This window comes from Alosa alosa, chromosome 12 (genome assembly GCF_017589495.1).
Source record: "Alosa alosa isolate M-15738 ecotype Scorff River chromosome 12, AALO_Geno_1.1, whole genome shotgun sequence".
Classification (NCBI taxonomy): Eukaryota; Metazoa; Chordata; class Actinopteri; order Clupeiformes; family Clupeidae; genus Alosa; species Alosa alosa.
Window position 1 is genome coordinate 19529035 of NC_063200.1, and position 24247 is coordinate 19553281.

A 24247-nucleotide genomic window follows, 5' to 3' on the forward strand; every position below is an offset into this window, starting at 1 on the left:
ATTAGATTACCCTGGCCTGCAGGCTGTTAATAAAATTATTTTTAATGTTTTCACATGTAATGGATCCTATGTAGTCGTGTGTTTTTTATTTGAAATTGTAATCTGTAACTACTAAACTACTTCGGTGCCTCAGGCCTTTTGCATAAACAATTGAAGTCACCCTTAATGTGTATTGCATGTATCAGAGCTAATTCATCCTGGGCCAAAGGATGTAGGTATGGGGCCCGCGGAGCGCACTTGCACCTGGGCCCACCATTGGTTTGTTACGCCACTGGCTACTGCGTATTAGTGGTAGCCTAATACCCACCCAATGCAATAAGGTTCCCTCTAGCGAGGGAATTAGAGCACAATTTAGTAAAACGAGCGCACATTCTCTCAACATGCAAAACATTTTGCGATGACCCCTCTAGGGCTCCGTAACTTTAGCCTACATGCAATAGCCTACTAGTTTGTTGGTGGCTTTATATTATTGCATCCCTTAGTTACAACGTAGGCCTACAATTAGGCTATTCCATCGCTCCTGTAACCGCATATGTTCATTTCAAAACATGCCGACGTGAAATGCCACAAAGCGGCTTGCTAGGATTGTTTGTGAATAGCCTAGGTCTTAGTGAGTTAGGAGTAGGCTAGGCCTACTCTCGACTTTATACTGTCCCAGACTACTTTTAGGGTTAAAATGCTTTGTGAATTTTTCTTAGTAAGGGTTAGTTATTATTGTGGCATAGTTCCGCCACCCCAGATACATTAATAATAAATATATTATTTCATAGGCCTACCAACAACAATATAGCGCGATGATATTGTTAAAATAAATGAATTACATTTTCACTTGTACCCTACAGAGGTGACCAAGGAGCTAGTAATTCTTGTCCAAAAACTATTGATACACCACAACACAAGATGATGTCCAACGGTGTGCCATTTCTCCCCGTTGCACCGACACTGGATTTTAAGGTTCCCCCACCTGCCAAATCCCACTTTAACCACTGGGCATGTGTCACATGTGTTTTGGCACTGGTAGAACAAGTAGGCTAAATTTTAGGGCAGCATTCCTAAAGTGAAGCGACTATAGTGACAGGTTTCTTGTATGCCCTCTAGAGGCCTGGACACACTGCCCACTGCGTGATTTAATTGGTGGCTCAAGTGCTACCAGCCTCTAGCACCATAGTTGAAATGCCATGCTGTCATGCCATGCTGTCATATTTCTGTAACAGGGAGCTACAGATCAAAGGGGTATAACATTTGAACTAATATTTACTTACAAACAACACAAATTTGAAAAACTGACTAGCTAAATCTTTTAGTGTGATTTAGTACTCCTTGTGGTATAAGATAAAATGCTTTTTGAATAAGGGCCCTGTGCACACTGCACTGCATGGTTTGATTAGTGGCTCTCCAAATATGGACAAGCTCCATAGTTGTAATACCATGCTGTCATATTTCTGCAACAGGGAGCTTACAGACCACAGGGGAGCAACAGTTAGTAAACTAATATTTACAAACCACACAAATTTGAAAAACAAATTGCTTTCATAAAAGGAAAATTGCATAGGTGAACAGAATTATGGAGCAGGCATTACCCTTAATTAGTCTATGATAACAATTGCATTTGTATCATAAAACATATTTATGGACAACATTACTCGACCTGCCCCTTTTCTGCTCAGTTAAAAATACAGTATAGCCACATATGTTTAATGAGCAATTCTAGATATCAAATGTTTTTGCAACTTTTGAAGTCCTATATTCCATAATTGAATGAAATACACACACAACTATTTCACAAATTGAGTCAAAAAATGGAACAACATAGTTTAATTACGGCCCTCAATTTGAGGTGAGAAACCTATTTTACTGTGGCAGGTTGAGGTGATGTTTAAATAGGTCCAAACACGTTGCCTTATTGGAGCTCTGCTTAGTTGGCAGAATACGGCTAATATAAGGAGGGCTGTGGAGGGCTGCAAAAGGCGAGGGCAGAAGGCGAGGGGGAGTCACAGTAAGTCATACCTTTCACAGACTTGGGCAGACAGGAGTGGGCTCCTCCTATTACAGAATGTGTGATGGCAGACTGCATCTCTTCATCTCTAAAGCATGGAACTAAGCATGGACTGCTACAATTTATTTACATTAAATTTACTGGTATTTTTCTACACTAAATACTTGACTTTGTATGTTTTCTCATTTTTAGATACTCAACTGAGGAAAATTCATCTGGTCTTGGGAGAAAAAGGTAAGGTACACCGGATTTATGTGAACAGCCAAACAATTCAAATAAATAATCTAATTGCCTTCAAGTCAACTAAATATTTTAGACAGACGTAGCTCTATTTAAAGCCTGATTTGTATAAACATATTCAATCTTTACAGCAGATTGTGTCGAATATCCCTACACCTGGTCCTTGATTATGATTGTGCTGGATTTTACAACGGCATCGAATGCGATTCAGCCAAACATACACCTTAACCGCACTTTGTTCTATACTATTGTGCTACCACAACATGATACAAAAGTCAGAGAAGCTGCATCTTGACGTTGCTTGGCAATCATTCAGCTAGAGGAAATATATTTATTGGCGGAAGAATGATGTTCTATAAATAAATTGTTAGATTTCTCGTTATTGTACCTTTGTTTTATGAAATCTTGCCAGATAGCTTATTTGTAGTAACTATTTTAAAAAAGCAATAAGCCACTCAAATCCATAGGTTACACTGATTTTAGAACAGCTAGCTTGTTGTGCCTAACAACTTAGCTGTGTCCCTTAGCTATTCTAAAATCAGTGTAACCTACGACCTCTCAGGGCTTATTGCTTAAATAAATAACTTCAGTTTTGGATATGCGTGTATATTCAATGTGTATATTAGTATGATAGGGATGGGATTAGATTTCAGGAAAATAATGCAGTAAATACATTGGCTCCATTATTATTTAGATATCAAAAGACTGTGTTGTATTTGACTTTTTTAAAGATTTGTACAGTTTGAGTACCCTATGTGATTGATAAGGAGGACATATAAGATCGAGGTCTGGTAAACAACAGTGGTTTTCCTTGTTTTGGCCCTTGATGATGATGACACTTTATTTGCAGTACTGTGTCTGTATATGTCTGATTATGAAAAGCATTTTATGTCAAAACTGTCTGCTCTTCATGTTTCTGATTAATGCAGTAACCAGCAACCATGGGGGACGGTGAAATGGCCCAATATGGCCCAGCTGCCATTTACCTTCGTAAGCCTGAGAAGGAGAGAATTGAGGCCCAAACCAAGCCCTTTGATGCAAAGACTGCTTGCTATGTGGTTGACAAAGAGGACTTGTACATCAAGGGTACAATAAAAAAGAGGGAAGGAGGCAAAGTTGTTGTTGAAACGCTTGAAATCAAGGAGGTACTTTAGCAAGGGAGTTAAATTGTTCTGATGAAATTGTTCTGAAAATTACATTATCACAGAAAGTTTCTTGAATACATCTCTTTGTTAAGCTGTTTTTTACATTGGTTTTAGGAAAGGACAGTGAAGGAAGACGAAGTCTTCCCCTTGAATCCTCCCAAATACGACAAAATTGAGGACATGGCCATGATGACCCACCTCAATGAAGCCTCCGTCCTGTACAACCTCAAAGAGCGTTATGCAGCATGGATGATCTACGTAAGTATTACACTTTTGACTAAATAAAAAAAATAAAATAAAAAAATGAAAAGCTGAAAAAACAATCTTCTTTATTTCTTCATTCTAGACCTACTCTGGACTTTTCTGTGTCACTGTGAACCCCTACAAGTGGCTCCCTGTATATGATCAAGCAGTGGTGAATGCCTACAGAGGCAAGAAGCGTGTGGAGGCCCCACCCCACATCTTCTCTGTCTCTGACAACGCATTTCAGTTCATGCTCCAAGGTATGCTTTCTGTTTTTAAAGCCAACACTGAATGATATTGATACATTATACTGTATATTTGATTCTTTTATGTAAAATAAACCATATATGTAAATCTCTATTTTGCCCCACAGACAGGGAGAATCAGTCTGTCCTGATCACGTAGGTGTCAATGCATCCCTTAAAACTTTTTACAGTTTTAATAGAGGGCTAAATCTTTGCATCATATTCTATGTACTCTTCTGGTACACTTTGTAATTGTGATATAGGAAATTGCAATATATTCTGTTTAATACAGTGGAGAATCTGGTGCTGGCAAGACTGTAAACACCAAGCGTGTCATCCAGTACTTTGCAACAATTGCAGTGTCTAGTGGCAAAAAGTCAGAGGCACCAGCCAGCAGTGGAAAAATTAAGGTATAGGACCACTTGCATATTTATAGGCTAATTATCACATAGCAACACAGACATGAACTTTAGTAACAATATATCTTTTGACGTGCAGGGCTCTCTTGAAGACCAGATCATTGCCGCCAACCCACTGCTGGAAGCTTATGGTAATGCCAAGACTGTGAGGAATGACAACTCTTCACGTTTCGTAAGTTTAGTTTCTCATCTAATTTCTCACGTGATTTTTTTTTTTCGTTTTTAGAAAAGCAAAAAAAAGCTCAAATTTATCATGTACTTTGTTTTATATCTATTAGTATCACTTTTTAAAATCATCCTGTGATTTCTACTTAAACCCCTATACTATCATCTTTTGCTTTTTGTATTAGTAAAGGCAGTATTTATTGTTAGGGCCTACTCAGTAGGCATAAGCTTACAGTAGGCATAAGCGGAGTTTGACATTCGAGCCAGTGGGGGCAAAGAAAGAAAACTAATTGTAGCAGCTGAGACCTGGCCTACCACTTGGGTATTATAGCACGAGCACATTTATTTTTATAGCAGATTTTTAATGACATTGTAATTTAACAACTTGTCCTCAATTAATCCAATCCAAATTCTAAAAATCCCCCCTCCCCCAAAACAAAACAAAAAACATGATTCCTAAATCATAGCGCGATATCCAGGAATCAAAGGAAGTGTTTGACCTTCAGTCTGTTGAGATGCCTCTCCAAATGCAGAAACGAAGCGCAATCACACTATAAAACGTTCTATGTTTAGAAAAAAAATCTGTATTTTGATGTAATCCAATGACACGATAAAAAGCCTCTCCCCTTCACTGTTTAAACAAAGTGTAATAAAACAAAATGCACAATCAATTAGTAAGCTGACAGCAAATTTATATACATCGCATTTAGGCAACCTTCATTGCAACGTTGGCACGGCAAGATGTCCAGACTAGTGCAACAGTAATTTTTGTTTTTTTGTGTCCTGCATATGCGTTACCTAGTGTGGCTAGTGCATTTGTGGGATGAATGTCAGTACTGCTAGCGGTTGGTGCTGATCCAGAGCTGCTCAAAGTTCCCTCCAAGTTCACAACAGTGTCTGTTTGCCTATCGTCATTATCGGTTATTGTTGTTTGTGTTGTATCCTTGTTAGATCCCAATGGCTGACTGTTTTGTTTGGAGCTCATCGTTTAAAAAATCGTTATGTCTCCTTATGTCCATATTTTCGTGTTATGACCATATAACTACAACGTTATTCCATGCTAACAGAATCATTAGACTTATCACTGCTCCCCACCCTCGCAAACTCCACGTATGCTCTTACGGCTATGAGTATTTGAATATTTACTGAATACTTCAATATTTTCCTCATATGTAACCAGCTTTGGTTAAAAGCATCAGCTAAATGAAAATGTAATTTCAAACAGGGTAAATTCATCAGAATTCATTTTGGCACTTCTGGAAAACTGGCTAGTGCTGATATTGAGACTTGTAAGTATAATTGTTCCAAGTAGAAATGCTCTTTCATTGCTTTAAATGTATCCAATTAAAATGCATCTTTCCCTGTGTAAAAAGACCTGCTGGAGAAGTCTAGAGTGACATTCCAGCTTCCTGATGAGAGAGGCTACCACATCTTCTTCCAGATGATGACCAACCACAAGCCTGAAATTATAGGTAAGGTTAATATTTTCACCAAACGCTCAAAAATCAATACATGCTATTCTAAAATTTGTAAAATCATTTTTTAATCCCGACAGAAATGTGCCTCATCACATCCAACCCCTATGACTTCCCAATGTGCAGTCAGGGTCAGATCACTGTGGCGAGTATTAATGACAAAGAGGAGTTGGATGCCACAGATGTAAGTCTTCCAATAATGGGTTTCTCCCTTTCAATTTCTTGAATAAAGCTTTAAAATAATCAAATAATGTATCATTACAGGAAGCCATTGACATCCTGGGTTTCAGTAATGAGGAGAAAGTCACCATTTACAAGCTGACTGGTGCTGTGCTCCATCACGGCAACATGAAATTCAAGCAGAAGCAGCGTGAGGAGCAGGCTGAGCCTGATGGCACTGAGGGTAGGTTACGACACACTACTGAATCAGTCTAGTAATAACTACAAGGTAGTCTTATTTATTGAGAACATTTTATTATGTTGAATTAAAGTTTAAAATAAATTATGTTTAGCAGACACAAACTGGCGGGTCAAGCAGTAACCTTGTCACTGCTACACCACACACAAAATTGATATAGCCTACTGTACCATCATGTTATTCATATCAACATGTATATCAATGGATATTTGTAATCTTAATTTCCTTCAGGATTAGTTTCCTTCAGGAAGTATCTTCACTTCACAATAATATACAAAACAGTGGTCACTCCGATACATTCATGTTTTTGTGATATTGTTTTAACCTACACTATCTTGGCCAAACTTTTTGATTTAGGGAGAAAAAATTAAAAGAGGAGAGGAGATGAAAAAGTTTTGATCGCTATAAATTTCAAATAACTAAATGCTACACTGTTGCCCTGTTTTTAGATGCTGACAAAGTCGCTTACCTCCTGGGCCTGAACTCTGCTGACATGCTGAAGGCTCTGTGCTACCCAAGAGTGAAAGTCGGAAATGAGTTTGTCACCAAGGGTCAGACTGTGCCACAGGTATTATTTTCAAACTTCACTAAAGATATCAAATCCCATGAAATGACCTGCTTTTATCATATAAATATTTTACTTTTTGGTCTGAGCATAGCATGACCACTGATGGAATATTCTGTTTCAGGTCAATAACGCAGTATCAGCCTTGTCCAAGTCCATCTATGAGAGGATGTTCTTGTGGATGGTCATCCGTATCAACCAGATGTTGGACACTAAACAGCCAAGGCAGTTCTTTATCGGTGTTCTGGATATTGCTGGCTTTGAAATTTTCGATGTGAGGATAATTTAATACATTTTCACTCAAAGAACAATGTAATATAATTTCAGTTGGAGACATTCTATTTCCATTTTTTTCCAATCACAGTTCAACAGCATGGAGCAGCTGTGTATCAACTTCACCAATGAGAAACCGCAACAGTTCTTCAACCACCACATGTTCGTTCTGGAGCAAGAGGAGTACAAGAAAGAGGGCATTATTTGGGAGTTTATTGACTTCGGCATGGACTTGGCCGCTTGCATTGAGCTTATAGAAAAGGTTTGTTTTAATCAAAATTGTGAAGGACTAGATTCATATTATTTCATAATGATTTTTATTTAAAACCACACATATTTTTTAACAGCCTATGGGTATCTTTGCCATCCTTGAAGAGGAGTGCATGTTCCCCAAGGCCTCTGACACCACTTTCAAGAACAAGTTGTATGACCAGCATCTTGGCAAGACTAAGGCCTTTGAGAAGCCCAAGCCTGCCAAAGGCAAGGCTGAGGCCCACTTCTCCCTGGTGCACTATGCCGGCACTGTGGACTACAACATCGCTGGCTGGCTTGACAAGAACAAGGATCCACTGAACGATTCTGTTGTGCAGCTGTACCAGAAGTCAGGAGTAAAACTCCTGCCTGTCTTGTACCCACCTGTTGTTGAGGGTAACAAAAAGCTGTATAAAAGCTAATACAGGAATATCCATTCTACAAACTTTATATGCAGGTAACTCAACTGTCATATTTTTCACTTGTCTCTATGTCAACAGAGGCTGCTGGTGGTGGTGGTAAGAAGGGTGGTAAGAAGAAGGGTGGCTCCATGCAGACTGTGTCATCTCAGTTCAGGGTATGTATATTAAACCAATATAACACTAATCAATCATCCTCAAGAGAGGTAAGGGGATGATTTCACTGCATTGTTATCTCTACAGGAGAACTTGGGCAAACTGATGACCAACTTGAGAAGCACCCATCCCCACTTTGTGCGTTGTCTGATTCCAAATGAAATTAAGAAACCAGGTAGAAAACATGGCTAATATTATACATTGCATAGTTCTAACTTGTATTTTCCTTGACAAATACACATATATCTATATTAACAGGTCTTATGCAGAATTTCCTGGTCATCCACCAGCTCAGGTGCAATGGTGTACTTGAGGGTATCAGAATCTGCAGAAAGGGTTTCCCAAGCAGAATCCTATATGGTGACTTCAAGCAAAGGTGAACTGAGAAAGCCAATGGAGTATTAGACATAATCAATACTGCATTTAGAGAGGAGAAAATGAATAACGTATATGTGCATGTATTTCTTCTGTCCAGATACAAAGTGCTGAATGCCAGTGTTATCCCCGAGGGTCAGTTCATTGATAACAAGAAGGCTTCTGAGAAGCTCTTGGGATCCATTGATGTTGATCACACCCAGTACATGTTTGGACACACAAAGGTAGATAAGTTTCATGCAATCTGCTTATCACAAGTACAAACAAGAGCTAAGCTTTTTCTGTGTCAAGTTCATGCTGATATTTTCCTTCATCTCTTAGGTGTTCTTCAAAGCTGGCTTGCTGGGTACCCTTGAGGAGATGCGAGATGAGAAACTGGCTTCCCTGGTCACAATGACTCAGGCTCTCTGCCGTGCATACCTTATGAGGAAGGAGTTTGTCAAGATGATGGAAAGGAGGTAATTTATTTCCTTTATTAGGGCTTAGAAGTCTTAAATATTACTGTAGTTCGAATTGTATTACATGTGGTCCTTTTTCACTTGCTACCCATTTCCTTTAATCATACTTTAACATAAAAGGTTTAAAGATAAAATGCACCACCTGTCTTGTATAGAGAGGCAATCTACACCATCCAGTACAATATACGGTCATTCATGAATGTCAAGCACTGGCCATGGATGAAGGTCTACTACAAGATCAAGCCCCTACTGAAGAGTGCTGAAACTGAGAAGGAGCTGGCCACCCTGAAGGAGGAGCATGACAAACTTAAAGATGTCCATGCAAAGGTTGAGGCCAAGAAGAAGGAGCTCGAGGAGAAGATGGTGGCTCTGGTGCAAGAGAGGAATGACCTGGCACTTCAAGTGGCATCTGTAAGTGTATATTGTACCATTTCATGTTCACAATTATACCATTACCCAGTCGCAGCATTGTGTTTTCAATACAAATCAGATGGCATGCTTCTATCTTATATTTACAATAGGGAAATGAGGGTCTCAATGATGCTGAGGAGAGGTGTGAAGGTCTTATCAAAAGTAAGATCCAGCTCGAGGCCAAGCTCAAAGAGACAACTGAGAGACTGGAGGATGAAGAGGAAATCAATGCTGAGCTGACTGCCAAGAAGAGGAAACTGGAGGATGAGTGCTCTGAGCTCAAGAAGGACATTGATGATCTGGAGCTGACCTTGGCCAAAGTGGAGAAGGAGAAACATGCCACTGAGAACAAGGTTTGGATTTCTAAAGGGCAGATCAAGTGTGTTGTAAATAAAATATCATAGTTACACTGTTTACTAATTCAAAACTGTCTATGTGCAGGTCAAGAACCTAACTGAAGAGATGGCCTCCCAGGATGAGTCCATTGCTAAGCTAACAAAGGAGAAGAAAGCCCTACAAGAGGCCCATCAGCAGACTCTTGATGATCTTCAGGCAGAGGAAGACAAAGTCAACACTCTGACCAAATCAAAGACTAAGCTTGAACAGCAAGTGGATGATGTAAGTTCTTAACCAACAGGAGTTTATAAAAAAATATACATTTGATACCTTTTCCATATGCTCACCTCAAACTTCAAATTGGCAGCTTGAGGGTTCCCTGGAGCAAGAAAAGAAGCTCCGTATGGACCTTGAGAGAACTAAAAGAAAGCTTGAGGGTGATCTGAAGCTGGCCCAGGAGAACATAATGGATCTGGAGAATGACAAGCAACAGTCTGAGGAAAAGCTGAAGAAGTAATGCATGATTCCACTGAACAACACTATTTATGCAAAATTTTAATCTTAATACGACTAAACACTTTTGTGTAAGCGTTTACTAACATTTATTTTACTTTACTGTGACATAGGAAGGACTTTGAAACAAGCCAACTTCTTAGCAAGATTGAGGATGAACAATCACTGGGTGCTCAGCTGCAGAAGAAGATCAAGGAGCTTCAGGTTTAATTATTCTCTAGCGAGTCAAAATCTGAGCTTTTTTGCAATTTTCTGTCTTACCAATATTCTTGTTATCAATAGGCACGCATTGAGGAACTGGAGGAAGAGATTGAGGCTGAGCGTACAGCTCGTGCCAAGGTTGAGAAGCAGAGAGCTGATCTCTCCAGGGAACTTGAGGAGATCAGTGAAAGGCTTGAGGAGGCTGGTGGTGCCACTGCTGCTCAAATTGAGATGAACAAGAAGCGTGAGGCTGAGTTCCAGAAGCTGCGTCGTGACCTTGAGGAGTCCACCCTGCAGCATGAAGCCACTGCTGCAGCTCTCCGCAAGAAGCAGGCCGACAGTGTGGCTGAGCTGGGAGAGCAGATTGACAACCTTCAGCGTGTCAAGCAGAAGCTTGAGAAGGAGAAGAGTGAATACAAGATGGAGATTGATGATCTCGCCAGCAACATGGAGGCTGTTGCTAAAGCTAAGGTTGATGAGATGTTTACACTCATGTTATCTTTTAAACAAACCAACTTACAATACATATTTTGCTACTAATGGACATTTTCATAAACAGGGGAATCTAGAGAAGATGTGCCGCACCCTTGAGGACCAACTCAGTGAAATCAAGTCCAAGAGTAATGAGGCTGCCCGTCAGGTTAATGACCTCAGTGCTCAGAGAGCAAGACTTCAGACGGAAAATGGTGAGCTTGGCCGCCAGATTGAGGAGAAAGATGCTCTTGTGTCTCAGCTGACCAGAAGCAAACAGGCCTTCACTCAGCAAATTGAGGAGCTGAAGAGACTGAATGAGGAGGAGGTCAAGGTACTGATATACTGATGCACCAAGAGAAAAAAAATTGGACTACATAGAACACAGTATGTGAAAGGCTTTAACACCCTCACTTGTTAACAAATAGGCCAAGAATGCCCTGGCCCATGCTGTTCAGTCTGCACGCCATGACTGCGACCTCCTGAGGGAGCAGTTTGAGGAAGAGCAGGAGGCTAAAGCTGAACTGCAGCGTGGCATGTCCAAGGCCAACAGCGAAGTTGCTCAGTGGAGGACCAAGTATGAAACTGATGCCATCCAGCGCACTGAGGAGCTTGAGGAGTCCAAGTATGTGCTAAAGATGCAAAACAAGTGAATTCGGATGTTAATTAAAGCCTTGGATTTTCTTCAGAAAAACCCATAATGTCCCTCTGACATCAATCTATTGGTATTTTCAGAAAAAAGCTTGCTCAGCGTCTGCAGGAGGCTGAGGAGCAAATCGAGGCTGTCAACTCCAAGTGTGCCTCTCTGGATAAGACCAAGCAGAGACTCCAGGGTGAGGTTGAGGACCTCATGATTGATGTGGAGAGAGCCAATGGTCTAGCTGCCAATCTTGACAAGAAGCAAAGAAACTTTGACAAGGTAATGCCTCCAAAACATCATTGAAATGTGGAATGTATGTAAAAACTGAATAAATATAAGCCTCACAACAAAAACTGTTTCTAAAAGGTCCTGGCAGAATGGAAGCAGAAGTACGAGGAGGGTCAGGCAGAGTTGGAGGGTGCTCAGAAAGAGGCTCGTTCTCTCAGCACTGAGCTGTTCAAGATGAAGAACTCCTATGAGGAGTCTCTTGACCACCTGGAGACCCTGAAGAGGGAGAACAAGAATTTGCAACGTGAGTCAAATCAACCCAATCCATATCTCAATCAAAAATATTTTTAAACATCCACATAATATTGTTTACTGTAATATCCTGTAACATGCATATTTGCAGAGGAGATCTCGGACCTGACTGAACAGCTTGGTGAGACTGGAAAGAGCATCCATGAGCTGGAGAAGGCCAAGAAGACTGTAGAAACTGAAAAGTCTGAGATCCAGACAGCCCTGGAAGAGGCTGAGGTAGAAATTCAGGCGGGCTTTTCTACACATTGATAAACTGAAATGATGATGTTATATGATGTTTTAATTTTTAAAAATTCTTCATTTTCTTTGTTTAGGGAACTCTTGAGCATGAGGAGTCCAAGATTCTTCGTGTCCAACTTGAACTCAACCAGGTCAAGGGTGAGGTTGATAGGAAACTTGCAGAAAAGGATGAGGAGATGGAGCAGATCAAGAGGAACAGCCAGAGGGTGATTGATTCCATGCAGAGCACTCTGGACTCTGAGGTCAGGAGCAGGAATGATGCCCTGAGAATCAAGAAGAAGATGGAGGGAGACCTCAATGAGATGGAAATTCAGCTGAGCCATGCTAACCGCCAGGCTGCTGAGTCCCAGAAACAACTGAGAAATGTACAAGGTCAACTTAAGGTCAGTTATAGAATGAAGTAGTACAAGGGTACTATGTGATCTCATCTAACCGCCATCACTATCCATTTGACAAGTATCTCCATAAAACACCTGAGCTGTCTATTAGTAGCATGACATCTCTATTGTCATTCCATGTTTTCTATTAGGATGCCCAACTGCACCTTGATGATGCTGTCAGAGGACAAGAAGACATGAAGGAGCAGGTTGCCATGGTGGAGCGCAGAAACACCCTGATGGTGGCTGAGATTGAGGAGCTCAGAGCTGCCCTGGAGCAGACAGAGAGGCCGTAAAGTGGCTGAACAGGAGCTGGTTGATGCCAGTGAGCGTGTTGGCCTTCTGCACTCTCAGGTGGACATATATTTTTTTACCTCACATAAAAGAATTCTTTCCATCGTTTCCACGGTACTTTCAAAAGATTTATCATTTAACATTTAACAAATTGTTTCTGAATGTTAGAACACAAGTCTGATTAACACCAAGAAGAAGCTTGAGGCTGACCTGATTCAGGTCCAAAGTGAGGTTGATGACATCGTCCAGGAGGCTAGAAATGCTGAGGATAAGGCCAAGAAAGCCATCACTGATGTAAGTATGATATATTTTTATTATTTCATCCCTAACATATTAAATATGTGAACATTTTCATGCTACCTTCCATGAACAATCATGCCATCATCTAGGCTGCCATGATGGCAGAGGAGCTGAAGAAGGAGCAGGACACCAGTTCTCATCTGGAGAGGATGAAGAAGAACCTGGAGGTCACTGTGAAGGATCTGCAGCACCGCCTGGATGAGGCTGAGAATCTGGCCATGAAGGGTGGCAAGAAACAACTCCAGAAACTGGAATCCAGGGTGAGTGGCTAAACCTGGGTGAGATGAAAATTGTTCAGAATGTAATGAATAAAATGAAGACCATGTCTGAAATGAAAATGTTGCTTATGTAAAGGTTCGTGAGCTGGAAGGTGAGGTTGAGAATGAACAACGACGTGGTGTTGATGCTGTCAAGGGAGTCCGCAAGTACGAGAGGAGGGTGAAGGAACTCACCTACCAGGTACAAACTTTATTTAATCACTATTGAAATACATTTAACTTGAGGAGTACAACAATTGACAGATTGTTTTTCTTTTCAGACTGAAGAGGACAAGAAGAATGTCACCAGACTGCAGGACCTGGTTGACAAGCTGCAGCTGAAAGTCAAAGCCTACAAGAGGCAGGCTGAGGAAGCTGTAAGCAGTCTCTTATATTGCCTATATGGCCAAATGTCTTGACTTTCATATATAATATATATAAAGTTTGCTTTGAACTAAAGCCTCTGTATTCATCAAACATCTGCTCGTTATTAGGAGGAGCAAGCTAATGGCTACCTGTCCAAGTTCAGGAAGGTTCAGCATGAGCTAGAGGAGGCTGAGGAGCGTGCTGACATTGCTGAATCCCAGGTCAACAAGATGAGAGCAAAGAGCCGTGATTCTGGAAAGGTAAATCTAATTTGCCATATTTCAATGTGTTGTAAGTCAACATATGTTCCTACTCAATTACATTAAATTTCTCAATTTCTCTGTCTTAGGGCAAGGAGGCTGCAGAGTAAATCCTGTGAAATCTTCTAGCTTGTCACTCAGCTGGATTAATATCCTGATTACTGTGGCTATTCTGTAACTGCTACATAATAAAAGTTTCTTCATTATACCGTATATGAGTTCATTGTTTTTAATGTCAGTCAGAACATTTTTTCTTATTTTGTAACATGTTTTGATTTCCCTATTGCCACTGGCAGCCCATCCACAAATTAGCATTGACCATTTAAAAAACAAATGTCAGTGCATTTCTGTCAGGGTCTTGACATGCAAGGAACTAAATGTACAAACAAATACACAAATTAAAAAACTGGGATGCCAATTTCTCCCAAGTTGCTGATACTGTATATACTGCAAAATATGTCTGTTTTAGCAACTCATGAAAGAGCACAGAAAGTCTTTATATTGGTAGCAATATCACTGTTAGGATCTTGACAGTAATCTTATTCTGTACATTTTCAGAACAAAGGCCAGAGAATAAGTCTTATATCCTAAATGTTGTATCAGTGATTGTAATGTCAAATCTGTTGATGTTCAAACAAAACAGAGCGCTAGCTTGCTAATCCCTCCCCCTCCCTCCCGTGCAATTGAAACTCTCCTAAACGGGCATCTTGTCAGTTATTGGTTGGAACACTTTACTTTGCCTTTGGTTGCCAACACTTGTTGGTAGCAATTATTTTTGTGTACAGATCTGAGCCTAGGCTGCCTACAGAGATACGTTTTTTTGACAGTCTGCTAATGGGGCAGGCAGCTAGCAGATCGTTAGGAAAGATTAGATGACTATGATATTTTATGTTTGGGCCTTTTTGGGGCCTGAAATCGCTGATACAACCTAAAGTCACTGAAGTTAGTCTTTCAATGTTGTCTGCATAAGGCTACCAATATTCCAGAAAATCTGATTGTAAGACTCAAATCACATGTTATCACATAATATGCACAGACCAAAAATAGGCTGGGTTGACAAATAATTGACCAATTGTTGATTCAGTGGCAACAGAAGTTACCCATGGAATTGAAAAACTATCCTGAGATGATGGATGAATGGATGGATAGAAAGATCTTCGTCTACTGACAACATTTGGTCAAATTACAGAAGACCTTGGGACATTTTGACAGTAAGTAACCAGTGACCAGTATCAGCCTTCTTGCATTGTATGTTGTACATTATAGTGTGTCCACATAGTGTGTTTTATTATGACCGCCACTAGCTAAGCTAGCTAGCGTAGCGGTCATATATATTTACTCAGAGTTTTTTTTTCATTGTTTTTTTCTCTTCAGTAATTTTGTGTCAACGATTCCCAGGACACTGAAAGACCAGGCTGCACAAAACTGTAGCACCAAAAGGATGACACGGAACCATTGATTTTCATTATGATCCACCACCCCAAATGGACTGATGTCTTCTTTGTCTCTTTGAAGATAAAGCCCAGCCCCAAAAAGGACACACACAGAAAAGATTGAGGACTGATATTTTTTTTCCTTTTTTTGGATTCATTCTCTGGATTACTTGTTGGGTATGTGGGTGTGTTTTGCACCTTGCAAACTTTGCCAAATGGCTATATCTTGTGGTCTCAATCATGGCCAGATGTGTCAGCTTTGACCATCAATGAGTATAAGTGTTGCTCCCCCTGAACATTATCTCAACTGGGGGTATATTGATGACATGGCACCCTCTTTCTAAAAGACTGACATTAACAACATGCTGTCCAGAGTTTTTGGTTTCCATATGGAGGAGACAGAGAAACAGAAAGACAGAGATCCCAACAAACAAGGATACAGTGTTGCCTCCACCATGGTCTATAGGGGACATTCACCTAAAGGAAACCATCAGTGGATAAAGCTATCCTAGTGTGCCTCGTTTCATGAGACATTACTGGCTACCTCCTGGATAAGCTTTCACAACAAACTCATCCTCAATGGGATATACTCAGACTAATAATTAATTTATTTCTACAGGCAAGAGGAAAGGACAGACAACATGAATGGGCTCAGTTTCTTGGATGCAGATAATGAGTCAACAATCATAGGCTACAATGGATTTTAAGATCTTCAATCGTGGCCTGCTGACAACATTTGGCTAAATTAGGGAAGACCTTGGGACATTTTTACTTTAAGTAACCAGTGACCAGTATCCGTCTTCTTGCATTGTATGTTGTACAGTGTAGTGTAATGTATACTGTATGTAGTGTGTCCACATAGTGTGTTTTTTATTTTAATTTTATTATTATTATAAGTATAGTATTCCTCTCCAGGTTTGATGTCAACAAATAATAATACACTTACGTTAAATTGACCTGCTGGCTTGCATCTCTCAAGCCTGTGTTGCTATTAGGTCCTACCAGGGCTGTGCTATTAAGGCCTTTCAGTGCATGAGATAATGAAGAACCAGGCACCTCCTCCTAAAATGATGTATTAACTACAATTGAGGGGGCTGCCAGTATAATGTCTCAGCTTTAACCAACCAAATACTGTATATAGACCACCAGGGTGGAATGTCTCATTACCAAAGATCTTTGAGTAAAGTACTCTAGAATCTTTGCTTCTTACCTTTTCCAGGGAGGGTGAAACAGCAGCACTACAGCCTCAAGGTGGCTGATGAGAACCAGAGGCTGCAACAGGTTACTACAGTGACACTTGTCTTTTATTATGTCAGACTATCCTGTAGGTAAAAGAAGAGAAGTTTTTGAAACATGTAAAATGTTTTACATGTACACCATTCACAGTGGTCTTTGTGGAAGTACAGTACCACAGCACAGACATCAAACAGTAGTGACTGAATTGAATGGAAATGCATATAAATGCATTACAATGGTGAAGTCACTGCCCTTAAGTTTTTATTTCATAACTCACTGGTCAAATATTTCTCTATCCCTCACCAAACTTTGGCAGCTCCCTACTTTCTTCGAAATATAATAATAATAATAATAATAATATCATCAATGTTGGCTTTACTAATACAGGTCCTTAAGTGTTAAGTACAGTATTATGACTTAAAATATGGCAGGTTGACCTTCAGTACAAGCTCTCACTCCCTTAGTCTTTAAAGTAGCCTACACAGCTTAGCACTGTGAATGACTTATATGTGGTGCTGTTGACATGCCCACAATTTTTAAGGAGTGGGTATGTTGGGCTGAACTTGGCAGAAGTCAAATCAAGTCAAGTTTATTTATATAGCGTGTTTCATACACAGTGGTAATTTAATGTGCTTTACATAAACAAAAGCAAACAGTAATAACAAATAAAAGCATAGAAGGGCAATATAGTCAAAGAATAGTTTAAAAGGTGAAGATCATGGCCCCAGCTGTGGCGCAACTGCACCGTTCGCCGGCGATTCCCGGCGAATGGTGCAGGGTTCCCCGGGTTCGATTCCCGCCCCGTGGTCCCTGAGGATGCCACCCCTGCTTAGCTCTTTCTCCCATTTGCTTCCTGTCACTCTCCACTGTCCTATCATTAAAGGCATCAAAAGCCTTTAATGATGAAAAAGGTAAAGCTCATCATAAAAAAGAAAACAAAATATAATAATAATAAAAAAATATATATAATATATATGTATACATATATATATATACATATGCACACCATATATATATATATATATGGTGTACATAGGTTTAGGCAGCCATGCTAAAGTTGACTAAAAAGATGAATAAAAAATCACCATGGTTTTAATTCAGTTAGCCTAATAGCTGGTAATAAAATAAATAGCCATAAAACCATGATATCTCTAGGTATGGTGAAGGGTATGTGATGATGTGGGCCTATTAACTAGCCTTTAAAAATAAAATTCTGCCTGTCTCTATGGGAATTTAACATGAGGGTTCCTATACTTATGCACCCTGTATTTTAATGGAGAACATTTATTTATTTTCGATACATTAATCATTTACAAAGAAAATTGTTGTCCTTAAATGTTGGATTTCCCTCATTTTTTTAAAAAAAGATACATTTCCAAAAGAGGATTTTTTAAATTCCTTTTTTAAATTAACTTTAGCGTGTGTGCTATGCACACCATATATATGAAATGGTTTTATACAATAAAGTAGGCTAGAACAATATATTTTTTACACAACAGTCATTCAAATTTGGCCTACTAATCTGGATTTCTCAAAGTCTAGCTATTGGCCAGTCACCAAGCTGCAATAATTAGCAAACAGGTCCTTAAATGTAGCCTCTCAGTGCTATGACATGAATGTAAAATGGCAGGTTAACCTTTAGTGCTCCCTTGGTCTTTAATGGTAGCCTAAATTGCTTGGCATGCACAGTGAGTGACATATTTGGTACTGTTGACATTCCCATAATTTTAAAATGATGACTACGTCGGGCTGTTCTTGTGACACGCTCATGCTCAACTTGACATCCTTAAAGTGATGGTTCGGATGAATTTCACCCTAGGGTCCTTTGCACCATGACCCCGAGCCAAACACCCTCCCAGAACCTGTTTTCCCCAAGGGGACAGGCAAATTCCCGGAAGTAGAAGCATCCATGGAGCAGTGGTTATCAACTCTCTGCTAACCCCATAGAACGCCCATTCATTTAGGATTTTTTGAACTCCCATAACTTCATATAACATATATCCTGTGCCGACGTTGTAGCTTCTGTATAATCTACATAAACAATAGAAGGCACAACAGGCTCAATTTACCTCGTATGTAACGTTGAGGTTGCCGTAAGAAGTATAGTTAGCAAGTCCGGTTGTAGGGAACAGTGTTGGGCAAGTTACTTCAAAATCGAAATGTATTATGCATTACTTATTACTGTCATTTCAAAGTAATTTGTTACATTATAATATTACTGTCTCTGAATTGTAAGGCATTACACTACTATTGCATTACTTTTAAGTTACTTTCACCAAAATATCTGGAAATGTGGATTTGCTATTCTAAATGCAGTTTATTACGCTCAATCATAGTCAGAATTTTGTTAAAAACCGACAAAAGGTCAAAGTCTGGTAAATTGTGATATAAATACTGTAACTCTAAGGCCTGCTCATTAAAATCAATAGAGAGCCTACTATATTGTAAATCAAAGCTTAAAGAAACTGTATGTAAGATTGTGGCCAAAACTGGTACTGCAATCACTTTCAAACTACTGTAGAGCGATGTATCCCTTTCCCCTCCCCTCTGATTGGCAGAGCTGGCAACACGGATGCCGAAACACTACTGACTTTGTGATTAGTAGATAGGTGGAGGGTGGCGCATCAGGCCAAAACACAACATGACAACATCAACATCAGTTGAGGGCTGCAACTCCACTTTTTAAATGACAATATCCTGGCCAAACTACTGTTGTCAGTGATATAAGTATTTGAAACAATATGATTTCTTAATATCTAGTGACATATCAGAGCCATTTATGATTAATTGAAATACATTTCTTACATACGGTTCCTTTAATAAAGACATGTCAAGATGGTGGCCTACTGACCATTTTGGTGCCCTAAGTGAGTGGTTTTGAGTGAGTGACATTTAAATGATAACTCAAACACCTAAAGTAAAATAAAAGGTATATTATTTACAGACCATTACTGTGTGTTTTTAAACATTCAGTTTTCTTATAAATGGTGCACTGTCACTTTAAAAGCATTGATCTTTTCACGTTCTCATAATGCCTTTTGCCAGCTCTTGTTTACAAGCCTTGTTTGTTGAGTTACATTGATAGCACAATATTAACAATAATATGCACAATGTTAAGTTGTTTTAAGCAGCCTTCATTGCTTTGGAAAGTATGCAATAACATGTTGCATTTCGTTTTGCAAATAAAAGTGAATTATGAGCCTGGTATCCACCTAGCTATCTAAATGGATTATTTTTTGTCAACTCGGCATATCATGTGCTTCATGTAAATGCTTGGAAAACGAATTATTGAAGACCCACCAATTCCATTCTAGCACTACGTGGTGGAGATTGAGAAAACCCAAAAAGTATGAAACTTGCATGTACCATGGTGTACATGGCATTCTGACATTGTAAACGTTATTGATGAAGAGTGAAATGCAGGTTGCAGTAAAGCTACTATTCATTGGTTAGGCTAAATGTGGGTGCCCCCTCTGTCCTTTGGTGCCCTCATAAAGGTGCATGATCTTGGCGTGGTGGGGAACGGTGGCACTGCCAGGCTACACAATCTTTTTTCTGCATTTCTATCTCTTAATTCTCTTTAAGTTCAATTGTGAATTCAAGTTCACAGCTTAAAGCTGACATGCACTAGAAGTTTGTGTTTAATCAAGAATCAAAAAGATTAGCGTGGCACCACTTTAGATGTTTCATTAAATGACTTGTGCTATTTTGCGAGGCATAGTGAGATCTTTCGGTTTCGCACAAAGTGCACTAACTATTATGTTCTTCATATTGTAACGTCGGCACAAAAGACAGTGTTAGCGTTCTCCCGCGAAATGCATGCTGGGAGTCGAGAGCGAACAGTTGGGGGGTTTATGTCGTTATTCTTGTAAGTTGTAAGTGTAAAGTTAGCGTCTTTAGTGTGACATGTTTCCCTTTTAGTTTCCCCTTATGTGTGCTCCTTTTTGTGTGGGGGGCTGCGACCTCCCCTGTTGGTGTAGTGTGTGTGTATTCTTGACCTGCCCTGTGTGCATTGTGTTCTGTGTCTGTGTCCCTGCCCTCGTTCCCAGCTAATAAAGCTTGCTCTGAACAACTCTTGGCGTCCTGAAACCTTCAAACGTTACAATATTCTTGTCTCTGAGCGTAGCCTAGGTTTATGTCCATCCCGCAAATAGAGTCCGCTGCAGCCACAGTCATCTTCAAGTTCAACCAGTATCAGGAGATAACGTTCTACTATTTTGCGTGGATTTTTTCTCCTCTGTTGTTCTCGCGGTGGTGTTTGCGAATATGTATCAAAACAAAACACTGCTTAATTTTTGGTTAAAATGCATTGTAACACGCGTTACTGAAGTTTGTACCGAGTAAAATATTACCCATTTTTTTTGTAATGCCTTACATTACCGCGTTACCGCAAACAGCAATACATTACAGTAATTACATTACTTTTGTAACGTATTACTCCCAACACTGGTAGGGAAGCTAACGTTTCGTAGGGAGATAACCGTATTGTTTGGATAAGAAGCTAGTCTTGCCAGCACGGAAACTCATGAACAAAGCTATGTAGCCTGCAATACCATTGTATGTTAAGGTAAAGCATTACATTGAGGCAAGTAAACCTAATAAAAAAAATGGCACTAACGTTAATCATTTCAGAGGTTTTCGATGGGATTGACTGTAGGTCGGAAAAGTGGAAAGACTATAACTATAATAGAATAGGCTATAACTTTTTGGTTTTGTTTTAGGCTACCATGATTGTGTTTGAAGATGATTATGTCTGGTAGTTTCATAAATAAATGTTTAACTTTGATGACTTTGAAGGTGAAGGAAGTGTGAGAAGAATTTCTATGTGAACCATCTATCATAGGAGTTACAAGATTCAGTTCGATGGCTAACGTCACAAAGTGCAAGTCTGCGCAGTACGATGGCAAGCCAACTGAAAAAACCTTCAGTGCCCTCCCATTGAAAATGACGGAGTCTGTTCGTCGATTTGTTTTACTGTCTATGGTTTTCCCTTGGTCGAACCCTGGTCGAGTAGCGCCGTCAGAAACTAATGAGTTTCTGCAGGTGTAATAGAACCAACTTTTATCTCGTAAATTACCCCACTAATAATGACCTGAATGGTACCAAACTTCTACAGTATGTTCTTTACTCATAAAGTGGCATTGAACTTTGGCATTGAACTTTTATTTGGCATTGAAAAGTTTGTAGGTACACCAGGAGTTTATTTAAATAACACTTGCCTGATGGATGCTACTACAGTATCTGCTACTATACCGCTGCGTCGACGTTACTTTCTTGATTTGGGAAAAACCTGTAAGTCCTGGCAGGAAGCGATTACATCAACATTTTTTGTTATATCCAGTTTTTAATATATTTTTTTCCGAAGTGTTTACAACTTAGTGTTAACTAATAATTGTTGTGAACTTGTACTACGAACAAAATATTAGTGCATTCCTGGATCTACATCCTTATGCATGCTTCCTGCCAGGACTTTTACCGGCTTTTCCCAAATCCGCGAATAGCGTCGGCCTTGGCGGTTAAGTAGCAGATAATAGCATCCATCAGGCAAGTGTTATTTAAATAAACTCCTGGTGTACTTACAAACTTTCAATGCTTCGTTTTATGAGTAAAGAACATACTGTAGAAGTTTTGTACCATTCAGGGCATTATTAGTGGGGTAATTTACAAGATAAAAGTTGGTTCCATTACGCCTGCAGAAACGCATTAGTTTCTGACAGGGCTACTCGACCAGGGTTCGACCAAGGGAAAACAGGTTCTGGGAGGGTGTTTGGCTCGGGGTCATGGTGCAAAGGACCCTAGGGTGAAATTACTCCGAACCATCGCTTTAACTCCATTAGCTAAACTAGCTCCATTAGTTATTTTTATGATGTTATAGGTTCGTATCTTCTTCCTGTGATCATTCAAAGATGGCCAACTGCCCAAATGTACCAACTGCCCACATTAAACAATGCTGGCATACTTTCCTGTCTTAAGGCCCATCCACATCAATAATTACTATAGCTATTAACACAAGCCTAACTATAACTATAACAATATGAATCTTCACACTGACCAGCAGATGTGGAAATTCTCTAAAATTCTGTGGATTCTGATTAACTGGTAGGTTTCAATTCAGTCATTTGGAAAATCGCTATAGCAAAGCATGGTCATACAGTTGGGTAGTCAAATCAGCTGCCTTTTCAGTTGAAACAAGATGCAATTTATGACTGATATCACCAAACTCTCTTGACTGACATAAGTGTGGCAGAAGAGGGGTAAGATGCCCAGTTGGGTAGAAGCAGAAAAAAAATACAGTCATTATATTACAGTACACCATACAGGCTTTTGGTGACTGAAAGATTGCAAAGAAAAAATATCTCAAGTATGAATACTATACCAAAAAATGAAGCAGAAGAATCAATAGCCTACTGGTTTGAACTTTCCCACACAGTGGCTTTTCGAACACAGAGAGAGAGCTTGGGCAGTGGCAACTGGTACAGCACGGTTTGCCTTCAGCTGTAGACCATAAACCAGCCAATCCCTAAATAGCCCAGGGGTGTGCTCCAAAATATCCACTTGGAACACTCCTACTTATTCGACTGATTACACTCTGGGATGTGTGTTCTGCCCTCTGTTGCACTACAGACATTAGAGATGGGAGATTGACATTATGGTCCTCAAAGAGGGATGTTGCCCACACTGATAGAAAAGACTATAGCAGTCACAAGATGCCAATCAGTAGCCTACAAATCACAATTAAAGTCATATCTGCTTGAAATGTTAACTGGGGTCAACTTTGGCTATGGGCCAGTATTTCATAGATGGCGGACCAAAGTATAGGCTAATTTTTAAATGCTGCTCCGGTGGATTGTCTATTGGTCCACACACATCTACACAAAGAATGGATAAAAAATAACTTGTGAAAACATAAACAATGATGGTCTACTTGAGTAATTAAATTATCTTAATAAACTGTTTTATCTCCCCTTTCAATATTGTGAATAGTAACAAAATAGGCTACACTCCTTTGGGCAATGATGGACTGTTTAACACGGACCCTAACTTATTATAGGAGTTGTCAAAGTTTTTTGTTTCCACTATCAACTTCGTGAATTTTTGGTCAACGATTCCCAGAACAGCGAAAATTTGGTGGGTATGTAGCCCCACTAGACTTTTATCTATGCCTACCACATTTCTCTCTCTCTCTCTCTCTCCTAGCATAGGCTACAAGCAATTAACTTACTTATATTTGTATTACTTATATTTTATGTTATATTATAAATTGTTAACTAGGTTCACAGAATTAAATCTCGGACACCGGTTTCAACTGCTTGCCATTTACTCATAGAGTTCCAATGCAAGTGTAACATTAAAGAGGTTCCCCAATTACACCTTTAACATAAAGTTCCTCTTAAAGAAATAGCACTATTTAGTACATGACATCCCCCCTTTACTTGGACATAAACTCTTACCAAATAACATGTTTCCTTTCAAGGCATTGCTCTCTGTTATGAATACAAACACAACAAATATATCTTCTCAAAAACTT

General features: G+C 39.6%; 1 long non-coding RNA gene and 1 pseudogene across 2 annotated transcripts in view; one reads left to right on the forward strand and one right to left on the reverse strand.

Annotated features, from left to right (window-relative positions):
* Nucleotides 1–23203, reverse strand: part of LOC125304494 — a 71302-nt gene extending 48099 nt beyond the window's left edge. For both annotated transcript variants that reach the window (XR_007195246.1, XR_007195245.1), the window contains exons 1-2: nucleotides 23096–23203; nucleotides 16694–16805 (exon numbers count right to left, since the gene is read on the reverse strand). This is a non-coding gene — a long non-coding RNA (uncharacterized LOC125304494). The remainder of the gene's footprint in view (nucleotides 1–16693; nucleotides 16806–23095) is intronic.
* LOC125304483 lies at nucleotides 3166–14235 on the forward strand (annotated as a pseudogene).
* Nucleotides 23204–24247: the final 1044 nt, after the last annotated feature.